General features: G+C 55.4%; 2 protein-coding genes across 2 annotated transcripts in view; both read left to right on the top strand.

The window, feature by feature from the left end:
• The first annotated feature begins 2,657 nt into the window (after positions 1 to 2,657).
• Positions 2,658 to 11,703, top strand: part of ZNF775 (zinc finger protein 775) — a 20,902-nt gene continuing 11,856 nt past the window's right edge. The window contains exon 1 of the mRNA XM_081799865.1: positions 2,658 to 3,182. The gene's annotated coding sequence lies outside the window, so the exon portion shown is untranslated. The remainder of the gene's footprint in view (positions 3,183 to 11,703) is intronic.
• The window catches only part of GIMAP8 (GTPase, IMAP family member 8), a 71,495-nt gene continuing 63,271 nt past the window's right edge, over positions 3,480 to 11,703 (top strand). Inside the window, exon 1 of the mRNA XM_081799864.1 lies at positions 3,480 to 3,484. The gene's annotated coding sequence lies outside the window, so the exon portion shown is untranslated. The remainder of the gene's footprint in view (positions 3,485 to 11,703) is intronic.

Here is an 11,703-nt window from a genome sequence, read left to right as displayed (position 1 = left end):
GGGGGAGGCAGGGGGCCGCGGGGGAGGAGGGGTGTTGGTAACGGGGCAAGTGCCCCCACTTGAGCTCCTTTGCACCTTGCTCCCAGTTCTTCCCCAGGGGAGGCCAGGCACACCCCGCAGGTGGGGCTAGTTCTGCAGGAACTTAGCTTTCTGTGGGGTCAAGTGAGACCTGTCAGGGGCCAGTAATCAGGAGGACAAGGTCTGATTTGAATGTTCTGCAATGCCTTCCTGGCTGGCCCGCCGATGCTTCCCTGTACTGGCCGTTTCATACACATTTGAGTGCCTATTCTTGACAGGTGTTAGTGGGCCCTTTTCCTGCCAGTTTGAGTAATTTCTGCATAGATCCAGCACCGTGCACACCGTGCATAATAACCACCACAATTTGTTAATGCGAGTGGCACCTCGCAAAGAAGTTTACCCAAATGATCTCCCATAATTGCCGGGTGGTAGGTACTCTTCTTTTACAGATGAAAACATTTGCTCAAGGTCATATAACCGGCAGTCACCAGAGGCGATTTAAACCCAGGTCTCTCTGACTCCTGGAATGTGTGCTCTTGACTATCGCCACATGTTTGTTAGGGGAATGGCGTATGCTGCTGCTTTGGTGAAGATAATTATCCAATGCCTACCGTGCTTGATGTTGTGATGGCAACTAGGGGTTTTACCAAGGTAAGACCTTGTCCTTACCTCTAAGAGGCCTAAGTCTGGGGAGGACGTATATGTGTACACAAATAATGAGCAGAGGGAGATGGATGGGGGGGAGTGGGACTCCAAGTGTGTAGGATGGAAGCAGATAGCTTCCAAGTTTCATATTGGTTGAAGCCACTTCATGCCTTCATGGAGCCACTTAAAAACCTGTATAGTTAATGGCAAATTATCTTTCAGAGACTAGAGGCATTGACTCAAGAATGCCACACTTCAATATGTCTCTTTAAGGGACCCCAGGGCTTCAAGGGAAGGGGAGCAATGCTTTTTGGGGGGCAGGAAAGTAGGTCAACGTCTAGGGATGATGGGCAGGAACCAGGTCCTCAGGCACCTAACGTTTGTACTTGGGGGTTGGGGAAAAGGATGAGGGCGAGGGAATCTGACCAGGGCTCCTGACTTTGAAAGATCACCTTTAAAGGAAAAGCTTGGGGGTGGGGAAGGCCGGCACTGGGCGTCCACTAATGCTGTGCTGCACCTACTTTGGGGTAGAGATGATTGAGGAGAGGTCCAAAGTTGAGGGAAAGCCACAGAAGTGGCCTTGAGGGGGCTGGTCAAGCTGGGACAGAGTGAACTTGTCCATGGGTCCTTCCTGGGTCCCGCAGAGGACCTGGGGTTCCCAAGTCATTGCTCAGCATGGCACATACAGACAGCGGTCTCGAGGGAGGAACTGCTCAGGTTGGAGGGGTCACAGTTCTGCTGACAGGAGCTACTCTTCTGTTCTGAGGTGCCCAGGGTTCCCCCCCCTTTTTCTTCTACAGCTATAAAAGTACTCAATTATCTTGTCAAAATTAATAATGCAGACATATATTTTCTAAATATGGAAGTCTTTCATTCCCCCCTCCCCCTGTTGTCTTTTCTTTTTTCTTAATGTAAATAGGATCCCAGATGTGCTTCATTCTTTCCGTCCTTGAAATACCCTTGGTCATGAAACGCCAGTCTGGAGGAAGACTTTCACTCTGTAGAGGAGGAAACATGCCCAGAGAGAAGTGGGTTTTCTCACTCATAACCAGTGGCAGATCTGGACCTAGAATACTGGAATTCCACAAGCCTTTGGTTAAACCTCCAGAAGGTCCTCTAGAAAATAAAGAGATGAACGGGATTCTTTAAAAAGTTGATGGCCTAGTGGTATCTGGTATCTGTGTAGGCTTTTATACTTTACAAATGTTTCTATAGACAATAGAACCAATTAGGGTCCTGCAAAAGTCTGGAAAGGTAAGCATGTAACTAGGAAATTACTCTTTTACAGATAAGTCAAAGTGCAGAGACAGAAAAGCTGCACAGAAGTTAGTGGCAAAACCGACAGACTCTCAGTCGGACAGTGTCTGTTGTCCTGAGGCCAAACAATAGCTGGGCCCACGGCAAATGCTTAGTAGGCGGCCATGGATTCATTAGAATGAGGTCCACCAGCTTCACGGTAGGTTTGTAGGAAGTCTCAGAGAGAGAGAGAGAGAGAGAGAGGCCAGCTTCTGTTTTTATCAACCTCGAGTCCCAAAGGCAGTTTCTAAGCAGCTCCAGAGAGAATCCTGCCAGTGGGAGTTGACCTAGCTAGCCTGATGTAGCAGTGTGTGGAATCTTATTGACATAAAGGAGCATTCCTTCCAATTAGTGTGGGTAGAGGAGAAAATTCTCTTTTCTGAAGATCTCCAGGCCGTCTGGACCCTGCCTCTAAATCAGCAGTGACACTCCACCTTGGAACGTGACCTCTTCAGACCGCTGTTTCCTGAGGAGGAAGCGAGGGGGTGAATTTAATGAGGTCTCCGTCTCTCTGTCTCTCTGTCTCTCTCTCGGAGACCCCAGGACAGTTTATCGGGCGCCCACGACGTGCCTAGCGCCGCGCGGGGCAAGTACAGCTTCTCACCCTAACACTTGGTGTACTGTAGTGCCAGGTGCCACCATGTCACATGCACACTCGAGTGTGAGCGTCAGAGTGGGGTTCGTGCGTCCTGTTCTCCCGGATGCCGGCACCAAGAGCGGTGCGGGCTCGTCCCTGAGTCGGACGGAGAGCTGAAGAATGACGGGATCGATCTGAGAGCGCGTCCGCCGGGCCAGAGCCGGAGGGATAGCCCGGCGGAGGGCAAGAATATGGTGCCGCGGCGCCGTCCGGTCACCAGCACCCGGCCTCGCCCTCGCTCCTCCTCCCCTCGGAGCCCTGGACTCGGGTCCCGCGCCAGCGGCCAAAGCGTTAACTCCGCGCGGGGCCCCGCGAGGCCCAGCGGGCGGCGAGGTCAGCCCGCCCACCAGGGCTATTGGCTCAGGAGAACAAAGGGGCCGCCCCGCGGGCTTCTCCGATAGGGAGGAGCTGGTCATCTGAGCGGCGCAGCCAATCAGGCGGCGGGACGGCCCCGGGGATGGCCGGCCCGTTAGCCAATCAGGGGGAGGCGCCCGCCCCGCCTGTCCCGGGACTGGCGGGGCCGGGCAGCCCAGTGCCCAAGTCGCCCGGGGTGGCAGTTCCCGTTAACCTTAACCACAAAGTCAAGGTATTTATTCCCGTCCCCTCCCTCCGAGTCCCTCCGAATCCGGGCGGGAGGGGCGTGCGGAGGGACGGACCGTGCTGTGGGGCCAGCGCCCGGCCCGCTCCTCGCGCGCTGCCTCCACCCAGCCTCGGGCTGGCGGCGGCCTCTGGGGTCTCGGGGCCCCCTGAGCCCCTGGCGTTGCGGCTCCGAACTTTCCTCGCCCCCACACAGCCCCTGGGGAAAGGGGCCCGGGTCGTGCGTGGGAGGGGGCTGCAGGCGGGGGCAGAGAGCAGGAGGGGGGCCATGAGAGCGGGAGGGACGGGATGGTGAGCGGGGGGTGAGGTGGGGGGCTGACCCCCGGTCCCCTCGGGCGCGTTCTGCCCAAGCGCTGGCCCTGTGTTCGGGTCTGTGTCAGCTGTGTCGGAAAGACCGAGCTTTTGGAGGGCAGGAGCCCCAGTGCTCGCTGCACAGTGACACAGAGTAGGTGCTTAATAAATGATTAAATGAGTGGGCATAAAGATTGGGAGTGCGAACGAGAGGGAAGCACCACAGAAATTGGAAGTGCGTGCGTGTGTGTGCGTGTGTGTGTGTGTGTGTGTGTTTGGGGGTGGGGCTCCATTCCAGGAAAATGGGCACAGGAGTCAAGACCTCAGTGGGGGCGGGGGTAGGAGCTGGGGGCTTCTTTCCCCTGTAAAGGTGGAGGAGAATCCGTCCTTTGGGCGGGTGGAGCCTGGAGCGTGTCCTGGTCAGCTAGACCTGGGGTTGGGTGTGGTCAGAGCCCAGGAGCTTGACACTGGCTGCTGTCCAGGCTCCATTATTAGCTCCTCTTTTTGGGTCCCTGTGTTCATCTGTAAAATGAAGAGATTAGAGGATATTAGTCTCCTTTCAACCCTAAGGTTCCATGATTCTGTGCTTCTAATCCGTTTTGGACTTAAATTTCTGTATTGTAAGTGTTTTTTTTATTAAAATTTTTGTTAATGGTTTACAGCACATGGGACCTTGGGCCGGATGTTGGGGAGAGAGAAATACTCCATGTTAAGATGTTTACAGTTTTGTTGTGGAGACAGATAAATTATTATTATACCATGTATATGGTAGCGGCCTGGGTGGGTACACAGGTCAAACAGAGAAGGGCCCCTAACTGAGCCTGGCATATCCAAAAAGGCTTCCCGCTCAGAGCGATCCTTGATCTAGGCTGGGCAGAGAAGAGCTGGGCAAGAGTATTCCAAAACTGGTCACAGGCCGGCCAAGATGCTGCAAGGTCAGGGAGTCACATGTTGGGACAGGAGAGCTGGGAGGCAGGAGAAGCGAGCAGAGGCCGGGTTCTAAATGGTCTTGCCGAGAAATTTTTAGCTGAACCTGAAAGTGCTGGGGACCCCTTGGGAAGTATTTTGAGCAAAGTAGTAACATGTCCTCATTTTAATTTTAGGGAAATTGCTTTGAGTTCTGGGTGATTGAATGGATTGGAGGGGCAAGATAAGCTATAAAACTAGTACAGTCTTTGGGCAAGAAACAGTGAGGCGTAAACTGAGGTGGGGCAGTAGGAGATCTTGGAGGTATTAAAAACAGCACTGGTACAACTTAACGATGTATGTGTTTTGACAGTTGTACTCTGGGGTAGTGAAAGGTGGTGGTGGTTTTGAGAGGCCTGATGAAGACCACTGTCCCCCCTGAAGAGGCAAGGGCTACCCAGGACAAAGTGCAGAGCTTGGTGGAGGTGGGGTGACCCATGCACCTGCACCCTTGGTGAGAGTTAAGCTGAGGAATCCCAGATTTCCTAGTGCAGTGTTGGCTGGGAGGGAAGAGTATGGTCAGAGTGTGCAGAAGGAGACCTTAGGTCTAACTGTCTATGAGGCAATGGATGTCACCTCTGGGCTTTACTTTCCTCATCCGGCAAGCGGGGAGTCAGTGGGGAGAAACACTCCTTACTCTTACCCTTTCCAAGCTCTTTTGAATGAAGCAAGGGGTTGGAAAGTGTTTATAAGTGAAAATGTGACATCTGTTCAAAGTGTTGTTAGCAGTCAGTTTCATGTCTTGCCTTCAGATTGGGTCATGGGGGTCGCCAGGCCTTGGCTGGCTCCTGAGTCTTGGACCTTGGGCAAGGAATGTGGGTGCTGATCTCTCCTCTAAAGGGAGACAGGTTAGCAGAGCTGGGGATGTGGAGGCCATGGGTGAGGGACAGGCATAGAGGCAGGGAGGTGGGGTGGGGCAGTCCCCCCAAAGGGGTGAACGTTGGGTGGGTGGAGGCAGAAGCTCTGGAAGGAGGTACCTCTGAGACTGGCCTGGGGTTACATCTTGGACCTCCGGGGGGAGGGGGGCAGGCATGATAGGATAAGGCAGCTGCCCCGGCTCTCCATGGACTTGGTTCCCAGCGGACGCTGGTGGAAGCAGCCTGAGGTCATTAAACTGGGCTGTCCTTACCAGGGCAACCCTGAGTTACAGTTATTATAATGTGGGAGGCAAAGAGGGGGTGACGGCAATGTGGCGACCTAAAAATAATTTGTCTTGCACTTTGTGAATGTTTCCCACTGTTTTCCCCCCTTGCTTGATAGGACAAGTCTATCCATAGGAATAAGTGTTATTATTTTCCAAATAATAATTTGATAATTTCTGTGGAAGGATGGCCCGCCCTTTTCCCTTGCTCCTCTGACCCCTCTCCTAGGACTGAGGACCACAGTGTTTGGGAGATCGAGATCTGAAGGTCCTGGAGCAGAAGAGGGGGAAGGGGCAGGGCTTGGAAGAAGGGCAACCGTGGGAGGTGCACGGGACCCTTGATCCAGTGCTGAGTGCCGGTCTGGGGAAGCTGGAGAGGAGGGAGGCCTTCTTGAGGAGCAGGGTGGGGGAGGGGAGAGGAAGATGGGGTGGAGGCCCTGGAGGGGTTGGGGACTCTTGTGGGAGTCGTAGAAGGACGTTGGGCGTGCTCATGCTGGGGTGAGGGATGGAGGCGGGCCTCTAGGCAGTGGCTGCGACACTTCCCTGGTCTGAGCTAGGACCTCTGGGCCTGCTTGTCTGTCTGTGGGCCCGGGGGCCATATAAGATGGGAAGCAGGTCTCCAGGGGCTCTGGCAGCAGCTGTGCTGTGTTTCTGATAACATTTTAAAGCCACTGGTTTGTGTGTCCTCGTTGGTCCTGAACTCTGGATGAGAGGAAGGTGGGAGGTCTGATGTGTCCAGCGGACTGTCCAGAGGCCAGCCAGGACACAACCCCAGGGGACAGGCCTTGTACAGGAGTGGCATTTGTAGGACGGCCTTGGGGGAGGGCCTGGTGGCTTTGGAACAGGTCCTGGGAGACAGGAGACACTGCCTCCTTCCCCTCAGTGAAGCTGAGGCTTTGAGCTGTAGGCCAGCAGAAGCATCTGAAGCTTGTAGCCCAGCCCCCCTGCCTGGCGCTCAGGCCCCCCAGCCTCCAGCCCCGCTTTCCTTACCACCGCCCACCCAGCCGCCTCCACTCCTACCCTGTGAGGTACCCGCACCCAGTCCAGAGCCTCCCCCAGGGCTGTTGAGGGTCCAGTGACCTATACAAGGAGCCGTATGCGGCCTTGAAATGGTCCCGACAGGAAAATCCGTGCACACCCTCTTCTTCCTGCCAGGCCCGCTCACATCGGGGAGCAGAGTTTGGGGTGACTGGGTGGGTGCTGGGGGCCTCTGAGGATTCTGAAGCAGCTGGAGGCGTGAAGGTTTAGGAAGAGTGAGCAGCAGTGGTCCTTTGGAGGGGGCTTAGGAAATGGGGAGTGGGTGAGAGAGACACGGCTGGTTTGTAGGCTGCGGGGAGCGCAGTGTGCTGCAGATGGGCCCCGCCCAGTGCTCGAGACAAACCTGTGGGCAGGCCTTTTCAGTCACCTTCACCTTAGGAACCCGAGGCCCGGAGGTAAAGTGACTTGTCAACCACTGGTGGCTTAGAACTCAGGGCCCTGATTCCCAGTCTAGGCCTGACATGGGCCTGATGTGGGGGTCCTGAGGAGAGGGCAGCCTTTGGGAGCAGACTCGGCTGAGGGGCTGGCCCTGTGGAGCTCAGGTTCCCAGGGCAAAGGGTCTGCTGCTTCCTCTGGGGCTAGACCCCCTGCACGCTGGCCCCGCGAGGGATGTCTTGCTGCTCTGGGCTTGCCCGGCAGAGCCCAGTTCTCTGGCTATGGCTTTCTGTGCCGGGCCAGCTTCTCCCCAGCCAGCCGCAGCCCTGGCTGGCCCCGTGCCATCCCCCACCCCCAGCATGGGGGCCCTAACGGGTGACCGTCCCCCATCATACTGCCTCGCTTCCGTCTCCCTGAGTTCCCTTTCTTGGAGCAGTGGGCAGCTGGGAGCGTAACTGTGTGATGCAGAGGCGCACATGTCCGCGCTCACGCGCGCACCGCGTGGCGTTGGTGCTTCTGTGGTTCATGCCCGCGCGCTGGTTTCTGTGGGTCTGCAGGCGTATCTGTGGGTTTCTCCGTTTCTTCGTACTTTACATACAGGTTTGCAGCTGTTCTCACGTACAAGCATCTCTGTATGTTTGCATCTCTGAACCTTGGTTTACTGAGCTGTGTTCGATGTGAGATACGATTGTTTCTGGATGTGATGGTGTGTGTGGTTAGCGTTTACATCCCTTTCTTCTCCGGTGCCTGTAATCGCGTATTGTAGATGGAAACATCCACTGACAGTAATTGCCATTGGATTCCCAGGCAGAAAACCCCATCACCTTGTCCCTAGATGGTTGTCATCTGGCCAAGGACTGGGGCCAGAGGAGCCCCCTCTTCACTCCTCCACTCATTCATTCATTCATTCATTCATTCAGTATACAGGTGCACCACAGGTGTATTGCAGGCTCGTTTCCAGACCCCTGCACTAAAGCAAATATTGTGATAAAGCGAATCAGGTGAATTTTTTGGTTTCTCAATGCATACAAGTTGTGTTTACACAATACAGTATCTGCTACGTGTGCAACAGCCATATGTCTGCAGTGATAACATACATACCTTCATTAAAAAATACTCTATTGCCAAACGTGCTGACCACCATCCGGGCTTTCCGCAGGTCATAATCACTGATCACAGATCCCCCCCTAACAAATATAGTAATAACGAACAAGTTTGAAATATTGTGAGAATTGCCAAAATAGGACACAGAGACAGGAAGTAAGCAAATGCTGTCGGGAAAAAGTGTGCCAGTAGACTTGCTCAGCGCAGATTGGCCCAAAACCTTCAGTTTGTAAAAACAATGCGACATGTGCGAAGTACAAGAAAGCTAGGTGTGCCTGTAAACGGAGCAAGGCCGCTGCCCTCCAGGAGCTTCCGGTCCTAGTGCAGCGCCATCCGGTGGAGCTTTGGGAACATAGGAATGTCCTCTGCTGTCCTTACCGTAGCTCGAGCTCCATGAGGCTCTTGAGCACTTGAAATGTGGCCAGTGTGATTGAGAAACTGAATTTGAAATTTAATTTATGTAAACGTGAGTAATCATATGTGGGTATAGAAGCCAGACTCCTGAAAAGGAGGGATGGATCGTTTAAGGTTTGCTAAGTCCTGTACTTTCTTCTAGGAGGCGACATGGTCCCCGGGAAGGAGCTCTGGGGGAGGCAGGTTGACCCCAGTTTGGTTCTGGCTCTATTTCTTACTAGCTGTGTGACCTTGAGGAAATGACTTAACTTCTCGGAGCCATGGGTCCTCAGCCATAATTGGTCGTGAAGGATGAAATGGGCGATGCCTGCTCAGTGTTCGGTGCACAGTCGTGCTCAACAGCCAGTGGCTCTCTCCCTGTCCATACCAGAGTCTTGGCTGAGCACCCCTTCTTTCCACGGCCAGATCAATATCAAGATCTCAGGGATGTCCTCCATGCCCCTCAATAAATGAGGTTAGGAGAGGCAGAACGTCAGCCCCTAGGGAGCACTCTGAGAGCATCCCTCCAGGGTGGAGGCTGGCTGGAGCCTGAGTGGGGCCACCCCCTTACAAATGCTGTCCTGAGCCACAGTCTTGAGTCTGGTTCCCTGTGAGCAAGCGTGGTGGGTCAGGGCAAGGAGATGAGAAGTGAGGCCTGCCTGCAGGGAACCAGGAACCCCCTAGGAAAGAAAGCTGGGAGCGAGCCAGACAGATTAGAGCATGGGGGCCGAGAGTGGGAGACTGGGTGGGTGGGCCATGCACTGTGGACCAGGTGGGGTCAGACCAGCTGAGGGGTGGGAAAGATGTGGTTAATGGAAAGGTAGGCCGTTCGGGATGCATGGCAACCTTGCTGGTGTGGCAAAGGGGGTCAGCTTGATGTGCAGGGGGCACTTTGGGAAGAGGACCCCCTGCCCGGGGTTTCCTGTGGGGGCAAGGGGCTGTTGGTGTAGGGGAGCAGTGGTGACTGGTGAGGACCTGGGTGTGGGCCGGGTGGGAGCTCATGGCTGAGAAGGGCCTGGGAGCTGGGCCCTTTGGCCGTGGTTTGGGGAGATGCCACCCCTCCAAGCCTCAGCTCCTGGTGGGTGCATGTGGCCACGCCCCGATCCACCACTGACCAAGGACACATGAGTTGCCATTCACTTCCCCTGTCCTGCCTGAGGCCTGATCTGTGAAGAAGGCTGTGCTTGTCTGGTGGAAAAGTTCCAGGGGCCTGAGGTTGGGAGGATGTGGGGAGCCGTGGCCATGTCCCTGCACTGCCCCTCCCATCTGTGGCCTTTCTCTTCCCCCCAGCTGCTGTCCACTCCCCTCCCTACCCCCAGGATCTGCTGAGAGCACAGCCCTTCCCCTGCCCCCAGACCTCACCACCTGCTCCTGGGCACAATCCTCGCTTTGTGTGGTCCGGCAGTTGTCATGCAGCTGCCCCCCCCCCCCCAAACAGAGGCCTCTCATGGAGGGGGCTCCCAGCCCACGGCAGCCTGACCCAGTGTGGGGAGGGCCAGGCCCAGAGCCAGGTGCTGGGAAGGCGGAAGTGGCCAGGGCCTTGTCCTGAGACCCATCCCCTGCATGTGTCCCACGCTCCATAGAACGTGCTCGGCCAGGGGGGAGAAGTCACTGGGGTGAGGGCCCCGCGTGATAGGCCAGGCGGCCTTTGGAGACTCAGCGCAAGCACTGGCAGCAGTGCTGGATTGGGCCTGTTGCCTTCTGTGTCCGGCAGGGCATTTTGCCGGGCAGCCTGCATGCCCGGCCAGGTCGGAGGAGCCGTGGGTCAGGGAGGGTGGGGGGTGGCGGCTAAGAAGGGGCCTGTAGGGCAGCGTGGCAGGGTGGACGCAGAAGAAGAGGGAAGGTTAGACAAGGTGCAGCTTGGGGGGGGGGGGCCTGGCTGACCTGCAGACACGGGGCCACACACGGACACTTCCCTCCGTTCGGCTTTCTCAGGCTTTTACCTGCAGGACACCTGCTGGCCTGTTTTCTAGACACATCCTACCTGAGCACACAGTTGGAGGTGGGCCCTCAAGACATGGGGACCTGCCCCCCATTCCTGTCCTCCGTGCCTCTCCTGTCCCCTGCCCTCTCATTTCTTACTTCTTCCCCTTGGGCCCACAGGGGTCCCCTTCCCTCCTGTGCTTACTGGGATCACCCCGAGCCCTGGTGTGGCTGGGACAGAATACCCAGGGACACAGGGAGCTGCTCTGTAGCTCGCTGTGAATTATTCATCAAGAATTGAAGCCTTTCTGCCACCTGAGCTGATCTGTAGGTCCTAATACTCCTTGGAAGACAGAATGGATCAAGTAGGACCTATTTGATTGGGCTCAAGAGGCCCGTTGTTTTGTCATGTAGGGGTTTTGTGAATAAGGCCAAGGTCCTACACTCTGTCTTGAATTGTGGCCCTGGCCTTCGGCCCCTCTGTCTGGCCCCTCTGTCTGAGTTTTCCTGAATTAAGGTGCCTCCCCCTTCACCAGTCCTCTGAGCCTCTTTAAGAGGACATCTTATCTGCAGTGGGTGAGAGGCCTCCCCAAGGCATGGGACACACAGTAACCTGGAGGGAAGAGGTGGCGCCAAGGCAGGAGCATCAGCATCCATCCATCCATCCATCCATCCATCCACCCATCTACCAACCCATCCATCTATCCATCCATCCATCCATCCATCCATCCATCCATCCATCCATCCATCAGCATCCATCCATCCACCCATCTACCAACCCATCCATCTATCCATCCATCCATCAGCATCCACCCATCTACCCATCCATCCATCAGCATCCACCCATCCATCTACCCATCCACCCATCCATGCATCCATCCATCCACCCATCCATCCATTCATCCATCCATGCATCCATCCTCATCCACCCATCCATCCATCAGCTTCCACCCATCCACCCATCCATCCATCAGCATCCGCCCATCATCCACTCATCCACCCATCCCACATCCATCCATCCACCCACCCATCTATCCACCCATCCATCCGTCCGTCCATCCATCCATCCATCCATCCATCCATCCATCCATCGGGGCCTCCTGCTGCACCTTTCCCTACGCTCTTCTCCCTGCCTGCTTTTTCTCTGCACCAGTTTTAGCATCTGTAAGAAACCACAGTAGGGGTGCATAGCATACCCCTGTTGGGGAAATAGAATTAAAAACAAAATCTCCAGCCAACTCAGAAAAGCTCCCCACAAAAGGAGGAGAAAAAGAGAAAA

The sequence above is a fragment of the Leptonychotes weddellii genome, chromosome 12 (assembly GCF_054177405.1).
Source record: "Leptonychotes weddellii isolate Sample4059 chromosome 12, ASM5417740v2, whole genome shotgun sequence".
Lineage (NCBI taxonomy): Eukaryota > Metazoa > Chordata > Mammalia > Carnivora > Phocidae > Leptonychotes > Leptonychotes weddellii.
This window is presented reverse-complemented; position numbering and strand designations above follow the sequence as displayed.